This window comes from Trachypithecus francoisi, unplaced genomic scaffold (assembly GCF_009764315.1).
Source record: "Trachypithecus francoisi isolate TF-2019V2 unplaced genomic scaffold, Tfra_2.0 Lachesis_group1, whole genome shotgun sequence".
Classification (NCBI taxonomy): Eukaryota; Metazoa; Chordata; class Mammalia; order Primates; family Cercopithecidae; genus Trachypithecus; species Trachypithecus francoisi.
The window spans coordinates 104908509-104921424 of NW_022681454.1; the positions used below are offsets into that span (position 1 = coordinate 104908509).

General features: G+C 40.5%; 1 pseudogene; it reads right to left on the reverse strand.

Moving 5' to 3' along the window:
* Positions 1-1280: 1280 nt before the first annotated feature.
* Positions 1281-3266, reverse strand: LOC117086405 (annotated as a pseudogene).
* Positions 3267-12916: the final 9650 nt, after the last annotated feature.

The following is a 12916-nucleotide window of genomic DNA, read 5'->3' on the forward strand; positions in this document are numbered from 1 at the left end:
ACTCCTTTCTCTGCATCTTTGCTTCATAGAAGCACCCAGATGAAAAAAGGGGTCAAAGAGAAGCTGGACTGAGACTGTTGACTGTGACTTCTTTCTCATGTATGTGGCCTGGGTGCTGTGCAGCCAATTCAACTTCACGGGAATCTGGATGTGGACAGCGTGCAAGTCCAACTCAGACTCTAGAGAGGCTGCACCCTATGGCAAGCAGCCCAGGCTGTGACAGCGTTGGGCCTGGGCTGCAGACTTTAGGATGCAGTTTTGATTTCCCATGACTGGGGGTAGAGCCAAGACAGGGTCTCTGGAGAGCTGGGGAGGAAAGTTAGATCTCTTCTCTATCCCCGGAAGACACTGAACCACCCCAAGCTCTCCCTCTGTTAGCATATAAGCAAAGAGCTTGAAATAAACCCATTCCCAAGTGCAAATACACCTCAAGGGTCTGTCTTCATTGAACTCAGCTATTTTTTCTGATCTTAAGTAGGTGGGACCTTGCTTTTCACCCCACTTTGCTCCTGAATTTCTCTCCACTGTCCACCAGTCTCCCAGTCCATAGGCATGCAGCCTTCTGCAATCGCTGCTCTTTGGTCCTGAGCCAGGAGGCACTAATGCTGGGAAGTGGGAGACGGAGGCCTGGGAAGCAGGCCACAGAGGGTGGGTCAGGGCTCCTTTTCTGAATGCCTCCTGCAGTGTACTGGAACCCAGAGGGAATGGCAAGCAGGCAGGCAGTCCTGCCCCCAGTCACCTAGGGGACTCCTGGGAAATGGAACAGCCCCAGATCTCAGGTCTGTGGGCAATGGGGAATGTGTTTTCTGCACAAAATCCAGGAGAACCTGATTGCTTTTCCCCAGCTCTTCTGACTACTCATCTGAGACCTACCCACATTTTGGGCTGAAAAGGAAGTTCTAGTACCCACTTTTGACTGAGGACAGAGGTAGGGCTGTTCTGCCTTCCTGCTTTTGGTACACATGAGGCAGCTGTGGGCACAGGCCTCTGTCTTCTTCCTCTCTTCTCCTATTTCAAAAGCTATCAGCATCACAAAACCCAAGACGAGAAGGAATCCAGCTTTCTGGGAGAATGCTGGTTTTGTTGGAAACGTGGGCTACAGGGAAAAAGCAGAAACCAGGACTAGAGGGCTCAGGGAAGAGGCTCCTGGATGGGGCAGTGAAGACAAGCCTCTTTCCCAAAGGACTTCAAACTCACCCAGCCCAGAGGCAAGTTAACACGGGTTTATCTGTCCAATGACCTGGCTAGTCTGGCAGAACCAGGCAGGGCTAGCAGAAGACTCAGGCAGAGGTGTTGAAAAGGCAATTGGTCAGGTCATCCACCTGCTCCATGTATACAGGTACTTTTCCAGGTTCTTGGTGAAGGGCATGCTGCTGAACTTGTGCAGAGAGGCCCTACAGGTTTCCTTGACAATGTTTTTTGGGGTTTAGCAAATCCTGTCCTTCTCTGTGTTTGAAATAGCCCAGGCCTTTTGGATCTTGCACAGTTCTTCAAGGCCATCATTGAAGCCTTTGAAACACTCTTTGATCATCTGCTGCTCCTTATTCTAGAGTTTGACTCCTGGTTGGAACATAAGTATATTGTTCTCTGTGAAATATTCAGTCACCTTTAGCCAACTGCACTGGTAAGTCGATCTACTGCTCAGTGTGCTCCCAGTGGGGGTACTCAGCCGTCTTCTGAGTCACAGCCACCAGCTGGATCAGCTCAGACTTCAGGGACTCAAGGATGTAGTTGTAGTTCTTATGCAGGAAGATGGTGCTCAGAGCTGGGTCCTCATACACCTTGGACTTGCTCAGCAAGTTCAACTGCAGGCTGCCCAGAATTTCACAGATATAGGTGCTTATCAGTCCCTTGCTGAACTTGGAACCATGACTGTGGCTGAAGAACTGGCCTCTTGGGAAGCCAGCATATCACCCACCATCTCCTGGAAGTCCAGAAGCTGCTGCAGGAAGAGGATGACGTTGCTTGTGAGCATGGTGCCATCCTTGGGCATGTTGCATTCATTGTCAAGGTCATTTTTGATGTTGTCCACAACGTCCTCCAGTGCTTTGGCTCAAATGGCCTCTAGGGAGATGATGAGGCCAGGTGATTTGTTCTTGCTGTTGGTGGCCATGCCCTAGAGCACCTGGTCAAACTCAGGTTTGCTGTGCTTAGGTGATGCGGGGTGGAGGAGACAGTAAGCACCATGGAGAAGTTGTGCCAAATGATGGCCTCTGAGCGGGAGACAATATTCTCCCCTTCAAGTATCAGCCCATCCAGCACATCCTGTATCAGAGTCACAGGCCTTCTTCCTATGGTGCTCAGTGATTATGTCAGCCAGCAACTGATACTCGCTCTAGGCCAGCTCGACAAAGGTACTGATACAGTGGATATAGGTATCAGTCTCCATGTCCACCATCTTTCCTGACCAGCAGCCTGTGCTTGTCATTCAAGGCCTTGGACAGGTACTTAACTTTGAAATTATGCTTGTGACCTTCCAAAGGAAGGAGGTTGGAGCATCCCTTTTCCCCAACTAGGCCATGCTGGGAATACTGTTTTCAGAAGGTGTTGAGCCTTATGAATTGTCCCTGGCCACTTGACTGGCTTCTTTGGCGAGTGTGTTTTTCCTCTTGTTGGGGATAGAAGGGAAGTAGGGAATTCCAGAAAAAGAACTCTTCTTCCAGAAATACTTCTCCAGGCCTTGATGAAGTGATCCATCTGGATGGAGCAAATCTGATATAGACATTCATAAAATCTTGGTTGCAGCTGTCTTCCACCAGCCAGCAGGAGATGCAGATTACATCCTGGAGCATACTCTTGGGCAGGTGCTCCAGGGACATAACCTCCTGTCCCTCCAGATCATCATCACCACTGATCAGATCCAGGATGAGCACAGGGGAGACAATCTTATTGTGGCTGGTCATCAGGCTGCAGAGCTCGGATTCTAGCAACTCCTTCCCCTGCTCAAGCAGCAGCTTCACTTTGTTGAGTTCTGGGCTGTCTGGGCTATTGTCCTAGAAATACTCCACAGCCTTCTGAATCTTAGCCATGCTTCCCAGACACTCTTCTGGCCTACCTGCGGGGCCCTCTCTGAAGATCTGCTAAGTGTCACTGGCAACATGGTAGGAGCTGATGATGTGGTCCAGGATGGATAGCGTCTTCTCGAAATTATCTTGCAGCCACTGCAGATTATCTGTCTGCTTGTGCACTGGAATGATGGAATTCTCCAGCTTTATATGGTGACTGTCATATGCTGACAGGATAGACATCATGTTCTTGGTGAGCTGGTCACTCTTCTCCAGGCTGTCTTGAATACAGGACAGCAACTCCTCCTCCTGTTTCAGCTTCTCTTCAATCTTTAGCAGTCAGGTGAATGTCTCCAGTGGAAGGATCATAGCTGCAAACTCTATGGCTCTCACTTCCCAGTTTCTTTCCTCAGTGCTCCCCACCCTGCAACTGACTGTAAATAAAGGCACTAAGAACATTCATTAGTGGAAGGAACAGTTTCTTCGATAAATGGTGCTGGGAAAACTGGATAGCCATATGCAGAAAAATGAAAGTAGAACCCTATCTCTTACCATATAAAACCATCAACTCAAAATGGATTAAAGATTTACATATAAGACTCAAAACTATAAAACTAGTAGGAGAAAATATAGGGTAAACACTTAAGGATATTGGTCTGGGCAAAGACTTTATGGAGAAGACCTTAAAAGCACACGGAACAAAAGCAAAAATAGGTAAGTGGGATTATTTCAAACTAAAAAGCTTCTGTGCGGCAAAGAAAGCAGTCAACAGAGTGAAGAGACAACCTGCAGAATGGGAGAAGATATTTGCAAATTATCCATCTGACAAGGGATTAAATCCAGAATATATAAGGGACTCAAGAAAGTCAACAGCAAAATAATAATCATAATTCATTAAAAAATGGGCAAATGAGCTGAATAGACATCTCTTGTAAGAAGAGATACAAATGGCCAACAGGAACATTAAAAATGCTCAAATCATTAATCATCAGGGAAATGCAAATCAAAGCCACAAAGAGATACTATCTTACCACAGTTAGAATGGCTTTTATTAAAAAGATAAAAAGTAACAAATGCTGGGGAGGATGTGGAGAAAAGGTAACTCTTATACACTATTGGTGGGAATGTAAACTAGTACAACCATTATGGAAAACAGTATGGAGGTTCCTTAAAAAACTAAAAGTAGAGTTAACATATGATCCAGCAATCCCACCACTGGGTATATATCCAAAGAAATATGGAGTATGTTAAAGAGATGTCTACTCTTTCATGTTTACTGCCTCATTATTAACAATAGCTAAGATATGGACTCAACCTAAGTGTCCATCATCAGATGAATGAATAAAAAAATGTGGTACATGTAGACAATTGAATACTATTTAGCCATAAAAAGAACGAAGTTCTGTCATTTGTGGCAACGTGGATGAGCTTGGAGGACATTATATTAAGTGAAATACACCACACACAGAAAGATAATATATTGCATATTCTCACTCATATGTGGAAGCTAACAAAGTTATCTTGTAGAAGTAGAGAGCAGTTACTAGAGATCAGGAATGGTAGAGGAAGGAGAGGATTGGTTAATGGTAAAGGAAGGAGGGGATTACAAAAGTAATGCTAGTTAGAAGGATAAGGTCTAGTGTTCTATAGCGTGATAGGGTGGCTATAATTAACAACAATCTGTTGCGTATGTTCAGTTGGTTAAAGGAACAGATTTTGAATGTCTCCAATACAAGTAATGATAAATGTTTGAGGTGATAGATATTCTAATTATACTGATTTAAGCATTACATATTGTATACACGTATTGGAATATCACACTGTTCCCTATGATATGTACAATTATTATGTGTCAATTAAAAATAATAATAAAAGCAAAAATATATATACCATTTAAAATAGCAGCAAAGGTTGTTAGATATGAGTCCATTAAAATATGTATAAGATCCGTATGTTGAAACTACAAAACTGTAATGAAAGAAATCAATGAAGATCTACATAAATGGAGTGCTATGTCATACTCAAAGATTGTTAAGATGCCAATTTCCCCCAATTTGGCCTACAGATTTAAAATAAAAATTCCACCAGTTTTTTGTGGGTATCAAAAGTGTGATTTTTAATATAGCCCCCCCCAACCACAGAAAAGCAAAGAACTAAGATTAGCCAAACAATTCTGAAAAAAATAACAAAGTTGGAGGACTCCTGTTACTGAATTCCAAGACTTACTGTAACACCTCAGTAATCAAGACAATGTGGAAATAGGAAAAGGATAGACACATACATCAGTGAAAAGTGTTGAGAGCCCAGAAATAGTTGATCCACATAAATATAGTCAACCTATTTTTAACAAAGGTGCAAAGACAATTCAATAGAGAAATGATAGTCTTTTCAACAAATAGTACTGGAACAATTAGGGACTCATGCACAGCAAAATGAATCTTAATGTATACCTCACACATTATACAAAAATTAACTCAAAATTTATCAGACCTAAAGGTTAAATGTAAAACTATAAAACTTCTGAAAAAAAATTAAAACATGGGAGAAAATTTGTGTAATCTTGGGTTAAGCAAAGAGCTTTTAGCTACAACACCAAAAGCATAATTGGCAAGAAAAAATAGGTAAATTGGACTTAATCAAAATTTAAAACTCTTACTCCATGAAAGACACTACTAAGGGAATGAAAAGACAAGCCACACACTGGGAGAAAATAGTTTCAAGTAATATTTCTGACAAGAACTTTATCTAGAAAGTATAAAGAACTCTAAAACTCAATGATAAGAAAACAAACAACCCAATTAAAAATGGGCAAAAGATCTGAAAAGACACTACACTTAAAAAGATATACAGATGGCAAATAAGCATATGAAAAGATGCTGAATATCATTTGTCACTAGGGAAATGCAAATTAAAACAATTATGAGATACCACTACACATCTATTAGAATGGCTAAAATAAAAAAAAAAAGCAACATCAAATGCTGGTGAAGAATGCAGAGCTCTCATTCATTGCTAGTGGGAATGCAAAATGGTATACCACTTAGGAAGACAGTTTGGAAGAAATTTCTTATAGAGTTAGACATAGGATTACCATATGACCCAGCAATCATTATCTTAGGCATTACCTAACTCTTTTAAAATCTTATGTTCACACAAAACCTGCATGCAAATGTTTATAGCAGTTTTATTCATAATTACTCAAAACTGGAATTAACCAAGATTTCCTTCAGTAGGTGAATGGATGAACAAACTGTGGTATATCCATACAATAAAATACTATTCAGCAATGAGTAGTATTATTAGCCATCATTTCACTAATCTACATGGATGAGTCACAAATGCATTTTATAAGTGAAAGAAGCCAGAGCAAGAAGGCTACATGGGCAACACAATTCAAACCATACGGTATTCTGGAAAACATCAAAGTTATAGGGGTGGAAAACATGTCAGTGGTGCCAAGGATTTAGGGGGAAAGAGGTATTTGACTAGGGGAAGCATTGGGCATCTTTAAAGTGTGATGGAACTAATCTGCAGTACTGTGGTGGCAGATACATGATTCTATGTATTTGTCAAAACACAGAAAACTTTGCAGCACAAAGAATGAACCTTAATGTATGCAAATAAAAAATTGACCAAGAGGTCAACAGATCTCAGGATAAACTGTAGACTCTGACAAAAGAACATAATTGTATTACAAATATATGACATAACCTCACTGAAGGGTTTGGGGAGAATAAGATGCTCACCTAAGTAACTTTGGAAAATGGTAGGTGTATTAGTCTGTTTTCACACTGCCAAAAAGAACTACCCGAGACTGGGTAATTTATGAAGTAACGAGGTTTAATTGACTCACAGTTCTGCAGGCTTAACAGGAAGCATGGCTAGAAGGCCTCAGGAAACTTACAAACATGGCAGAAGATGAAGGGAAAGCAAGCGTGTCTTACCATGGTGGAGCAGGAGAGAGAGAGCAAGCGGGGAAATGCCACACACCTTTCAAACAAGCAGATCTCTTGAGAACCTACTATCAAGAGAACAAGGGGAAGTTCACCCCCATGATTCAATCACCTCCCACCAGGTCCCTCCCCCAACATGTGGAGATTACAATTAGACATGAGATTTGCTGGGACACAGAGACAAACCATATCAGTGGGGTTTTTTTTTGTTGTTGTTGTTTTTGTTTTTTGAGACAGAGTCTCACTCTGTCACCTAGGCTGGAGTGCAGTGGTGTGATCTTGGCTCACTGCAGCCTTAACCTCCCTGGATTCAGGTGATCCTCCCACCTCAGCCTCCTGAGTAGCTGGGACTACAGGCACATGACACCATGCCTGGTTAATTTATGTATGCTTGTAGAGACAGGGTTTTGCCATGTTGCCCAGGCTGGTCTTGAACTCCTGGCCTCAAGTGATCTACCCTCCTTTGTCTCCCAAAATGCTGGGATTATGGGTGTGAGCCACCATGCCCAGTTCATATGAAAATGGTGTTTTAACTGAAGATTGAACATAAGCACTGTTTTCTAGTTAGTAAATTTGTTTCTCCTGAGGATATGGTTTAACAGTTCTGAAACTGCTGAACATGTTTACTGGAACTGAACACACACATAAGTGGATAGCAGCTGGTTGGAACCAGATTTCTTATGATTGAAGAGGGATGTAACAGGTAAGCAAGGTTAGAATGAACCATGTGGTAATTGATAAGAGTTGGAGACACCAGTATGAACTCATGTTTATCTTAATACAGATTCAGAAGAATAGGCACAGAAGTAATTATGGATATATGCAATACATGGTTTGGTACACATACATAGTTTTCCTAGATCTTTCTGCTGAAAAGGCCTAGAAACGATGACATCACGATAGGAATAAATACACCAATTGCTCAGATCTTGGTTTCTAATACTCTTCTCCAATAAAAGGAACCAGAACTCCCTGGAAAAATGACACATTGTGGAGCTGGGACAGAGAATATACAAGTTGAGCCTGGAACAAGTTTTGTTGTGCCAGGAATTTAGGAAGTGCTCAGAAAGCAAAAGGATGAAGGCATGTGAGAGGGGCCCAGGAGTCAGCCTGAAAGAGCTTCTAATAGCCAAACAATTTGAACAACAAAATAAATGGTAAGTTGGGAGTTGTGCAAAAGTAACTGTGGTTTTTGCCATTACTTTTAAGTGCAAAAACTGCAATTAATTTTGTGCCAACCTAATAAAATAGTAACATAACATAGAATTATAATCCAAAGTTTAAAATAAATAGCATGGGTCCGTACTGATATAAGTAAATGACTGAACACATAAATAAAAAAGAGACAGATCTCCTAAACAGAAAAATTCCCAGTAGTTTATGTAGATTCTCCTCCCTCAAGGTGATGTAGCTTTAACTCCACACCCCTTGAATGGGTTGTGCTTAGCAGCTTGCTCCCAAAGAGTAGAATATGAAAAGGTGGGAAAAGTTACTTTATAATGAAGAAAGCTGGTAAACGCTACTCAACCAGGTGATCAAAGTTACCATCATCAGTGATAAGTCATGTTGATACATATGCTCCTGATACAATGTGATGAAAATGGAACTTCACCTCTATGTACTCCCTTCCAAAAACTCATAATGTTTACAAAACCTTGAAAAAATATCAGACAAATCCAAACTGAGGAGCATTCTACAACATATTTAACCAGTACCCCTTTGATAGTAAGTTCATAAAAATCAAGAAAAATCTGAGAAACTGTCACAGCCAAGAGGAGAATTAGAGGCACGATTATCAAATGTAATGTGGTATCCTGATTGGAACCTTGAGACAGAAAAAAGGACATTAGGGGAAAATTTGTGAAATCCGAATAAAGTGTGTAGTTTAGTTAATAACAATGTATCCATGCTGGTTCATTGGTTGCGATAAAAGTTCCACAGTAATGCAAGATGTAAACAATAGAGAAAACGGTATTGGGTATATGGCAACTCTGTACTATACTTGCAACTTTTCTGTAAACTATTCTAAAAAGATATATTGATTTAAATCTTAAAAACAACATAGGTATATTTTAAAAGAGCATACATAGAATGATCCCAATTCCATATAACTAATATGTGAATGTGTACCAGACGAAAAACCAAATATGTATGTGTATATACACAGAGATATGATGATAAGTAAATTTTATTTCTCTTTTCTGTTTTTCTGTATTTTTCAATGCTATAATTTACAACAAACAGTTATTCCCTTAAGTAACTTTAAAAAGCAATACTCAAATAAATAGAGACCATGCAATAGAGCAGTGGGAGGAGGGGAATTGAGCTGCTTCTGCAGAAACAGGCAGACCAACATCTTTAGCTGATTCAGGAGACAATAATTTCCGGGGATAGAAGAGAAGACTGAACAAGAGCTGAATCTCTGAGTTTCTGTGATGGTCATTCTTGAGTCACTGTAAGAAAATGATCCTACCTTTCACTTTTCTAGATTAAAAACACTGAAATTACATGACTCAAGGCCACAAAGTTGATTAGTGTGCTAAGGCATACAAATGTGTTTTATTTGGTCTATGCAGTGTTTCAAAACCATTTGAATATGAATACCTGTAGGTAATGCCTCTTCTTTCTTAAGTTGATTATAGCAAGCTTAGTTCACATAATACTTTTTCAACTCCTGGCCGACAGAGACATTTATTTGGAATCATTGATTTAGGTAAAGTAGCAGAGGTGAAGAACTGTATATAGAGGTTAAGAATTCTAAGATTAAATGAGAAAAAAAAATCTTTGTGAATTCAGAGAGGGAAGAAAAGTTCTTTTCCATGTGAGTTAATTTCTTGCTCTAGCCAGGACCATTGCATTGCATAAATACTGCAGGCTCTGTGCATATCACCATATCTGTAAATGGAGCCCTGGAATTGTTCAGTGCACAGACTGCGCAGCCATATGCAGCAGCTCTGACTCTCCATCAGTATCATATTGTAAAAGTCTCATATTTTATAATGCTGCTTAATGTTCTGTTTTCATAAGGTGTGGTTTTGAGTCACATCTCAATTCAAAACCACTTTCAGTCATCATCACTTCAATATTTATTGAACATATGTACCAGACTCTGCTCTTTCATTTATTCCTTACACCGGCCTTAAACAAAAGTTCTAATGGTATTTCTCATTTGTAAAATGAGAAAGTTGAGACTTAGAGAAGTCAAATAATTTGCCCAAGGTTATGCTATGGAGCAAGGATTTGAATCTACATAGTAAGGAACCCTTTCTGTTTTGTTTTGTTTTTTGAGACGGAGTCTCGCTCTGTCACCCAGGCTGGAGTGCAGTGGCTGGATCTCAGCTCACTGCAAGCTCCGCCTCCCGGGTTCCCGCCATTCTCCTGCCTCAGCCTCCCGAGTAGCTGGGACTACAGGCGCTGCCACCACGCCCCGGCTAGTTTTTTGTATTTTTTTTTTTTTTTTTAGTAGAGACGGGGTTTCACCGTGTTAGCCAGGATGGTCTCGATCTCCTGACTTCGTGATCCGCCCGTCTCGGCCTCCCAAAGTGCTGGGATTACAGGCTTGAGCCACTGCGCCCGGCCAGGAACCCTTTCTGAGGGGAGTATATTTATGAAGATATTGGAGCTAATTACTTTGTTTCATTTAGAAAAAAATCTATTTTAATCTATAATACTAATTGATTTTTACACCAATTAATTACTACATATGATTTTGAATATTATCACTAATATTCGATAACTTTATTCACTTACCTAGGTGAAAGTAACTATATGTAATCTCTCATTTTCACTGTATGCTAAATTTTACTTTTCAAATTACATTACTTTCTTAGTATGTGGCAATGTATACGATGTTTCAATATTTGCTATGCATATACAATGTTTCAATATTTGTCATGAGAACGTTTTTTGTGTAATGCTTTATAGGAAGAAGTCAGTGTTTAAAATTTCATATTATCATAGTTGTTTCTTTTGTCACAAGAGTAGATGTAGATATTTTTAAGCTGTCAAGAGTCTGGCAAAATTTTGGCTACTTGGATACTAATTATATTAAAACTTATTAGCTAATCTTCCTATTTAATCTCCTCCTGCAATGGGCAGCATAATCAAACTGATTTCCAAAGAGGACATATTGAAGCACAGACGGTTTTAGGGTCTCTCTCAGGGAAGTCAAGTGCTTAGGGAAAAACTGGAGAATTATAGCATTTGAAAGGGGAAAAAAGAGTTGCATCCAAGAAAACAGTGTCAAAGCTATTGAATTCAGTCCCTAAAGCAGCAAGCATGCAAAGATTTGCTCAGATCAAAGTTAATACTATGGATTTCGCTGATGGCTGCTTTTAAATCATCTTTTGAATGTGCAACTGAAAATACAGCTTTCTTTCTCAAGTTTTCAAAAATAAAGACCTTTCCTCTCCTCAGTAAACACATCTTCCATGAATGAGCTGGACATATTTCACAATCTTTAGTAATTCTCAGATCTGCATCTCCAGTGAGACCTCTCTCCTGAAACTCAGGGCTGTGTCCAACTATTTGCAGTATACTTTCATTTGAGGGCCTTAGCTGAACCTCAAATTCTTCCAGCACTAAGGTGGCTGTCACCATCTCTCCCACCACACATGGTAATAGCAACCACAATAATGACAGCCACAACAAATCAATTTTACCTCATGTATGTTCCATTCAAGGCCTGGAAAAGCCAACCACTCAAATCAGCTCCTTCCTTCAATCTAGACATAGAGTTGATTACTAACTTGTCAAGATTCTATTTCCTTAATCTTTCTCTCATGTATCTCTGTCTCTTGCTCCCACGGCCATCTTGTATGGTTGTCCTACTCCCTGCAATGATGATGAGAGCCTTGACAACAGACATTGTCTAATTTACAGCTAAAAACTTTTTTTTTTTTTTTTTTTTGTGGGGACAGAGTCTTGCTCTGCCATTCTGGATGGAGTGCAGTGACACAATCATGGATCACTGCAGCCTCGAACTCCTGGGCCCAAGTGATCCTTCTGCATCTGCCTCCTGAGTATCTGGGACTACAGGAATGCACAATCCTGCCCAGCTAATCAAAAAAAATTGTAGAGATGGGGGTCTCACCATGTTGGCCAGGCTGGTCTTGAATTCATGGCCTCAAGTGATTCTCCCCCATCAGCCTCCCAAAGGGCTAGGATTACAGATGTGAGCCACTGCACCCAGCTATAACTGAAACATTTAGTAGGCCCCTGATGCACATCATCCAACAACAAAATGTTTTTGTTGGAAAGAAGGAAAAATTAATGCATTGCTACAGAGTTGATATTATGGGAAGTGTGCCCGTGTTTCGTCATTTGACTCCAAAGTGAAGGGATTTCGTTTCCTTTTTTTTTTTTTTAACCCCATCATCGAAAGGTTTAAAAGACTTTTGGAACTTTTAGATTTATCAGAAAGAATTTTCCCTAAACTTTGTGACTACATGAAAGTTAACTTTCAAGTATGTGCATACATTTATTTTTAAACCACTTTAATCATCTGTGCTTCTTGGAAAGGCAATTTGTATTTGGTCTGTCTCTAGGTTTGGGTCTTAGGTGTGGTGTTTTTCTAATGGTTTTCCTCAACCATTTCAGGGATAGAACTAAGCCCTAATTGTTGCAAGAAATCCATTGTACACAGTGAATTACCTTCTTTTCTATGCATACTCCAAGATGATGCTAGCTCTGTGCCATCCTAGGGAGAACTGAGAAAATAGTCACTTAAATCATTGTCTGCTTTTTCTTTTTTTTTTTTTTTTTGAAACGGAGTCTCGCTCTGTCGCCCAGGCTGGAGTGCAGTGGCTGGATCTCAGCTCACTGCAAGCTCCGCCTCCCGGGTTCCCGCCATTCTCCTGCCTCAGCCTCCCGAGTAGCTGGGACTACAGGCGCCCGCCACCTCGCCCGGCTAGTTTTTTGTAGTTTTTGGTAGAGACGGGGTTTCACTGTGTTCGCCAG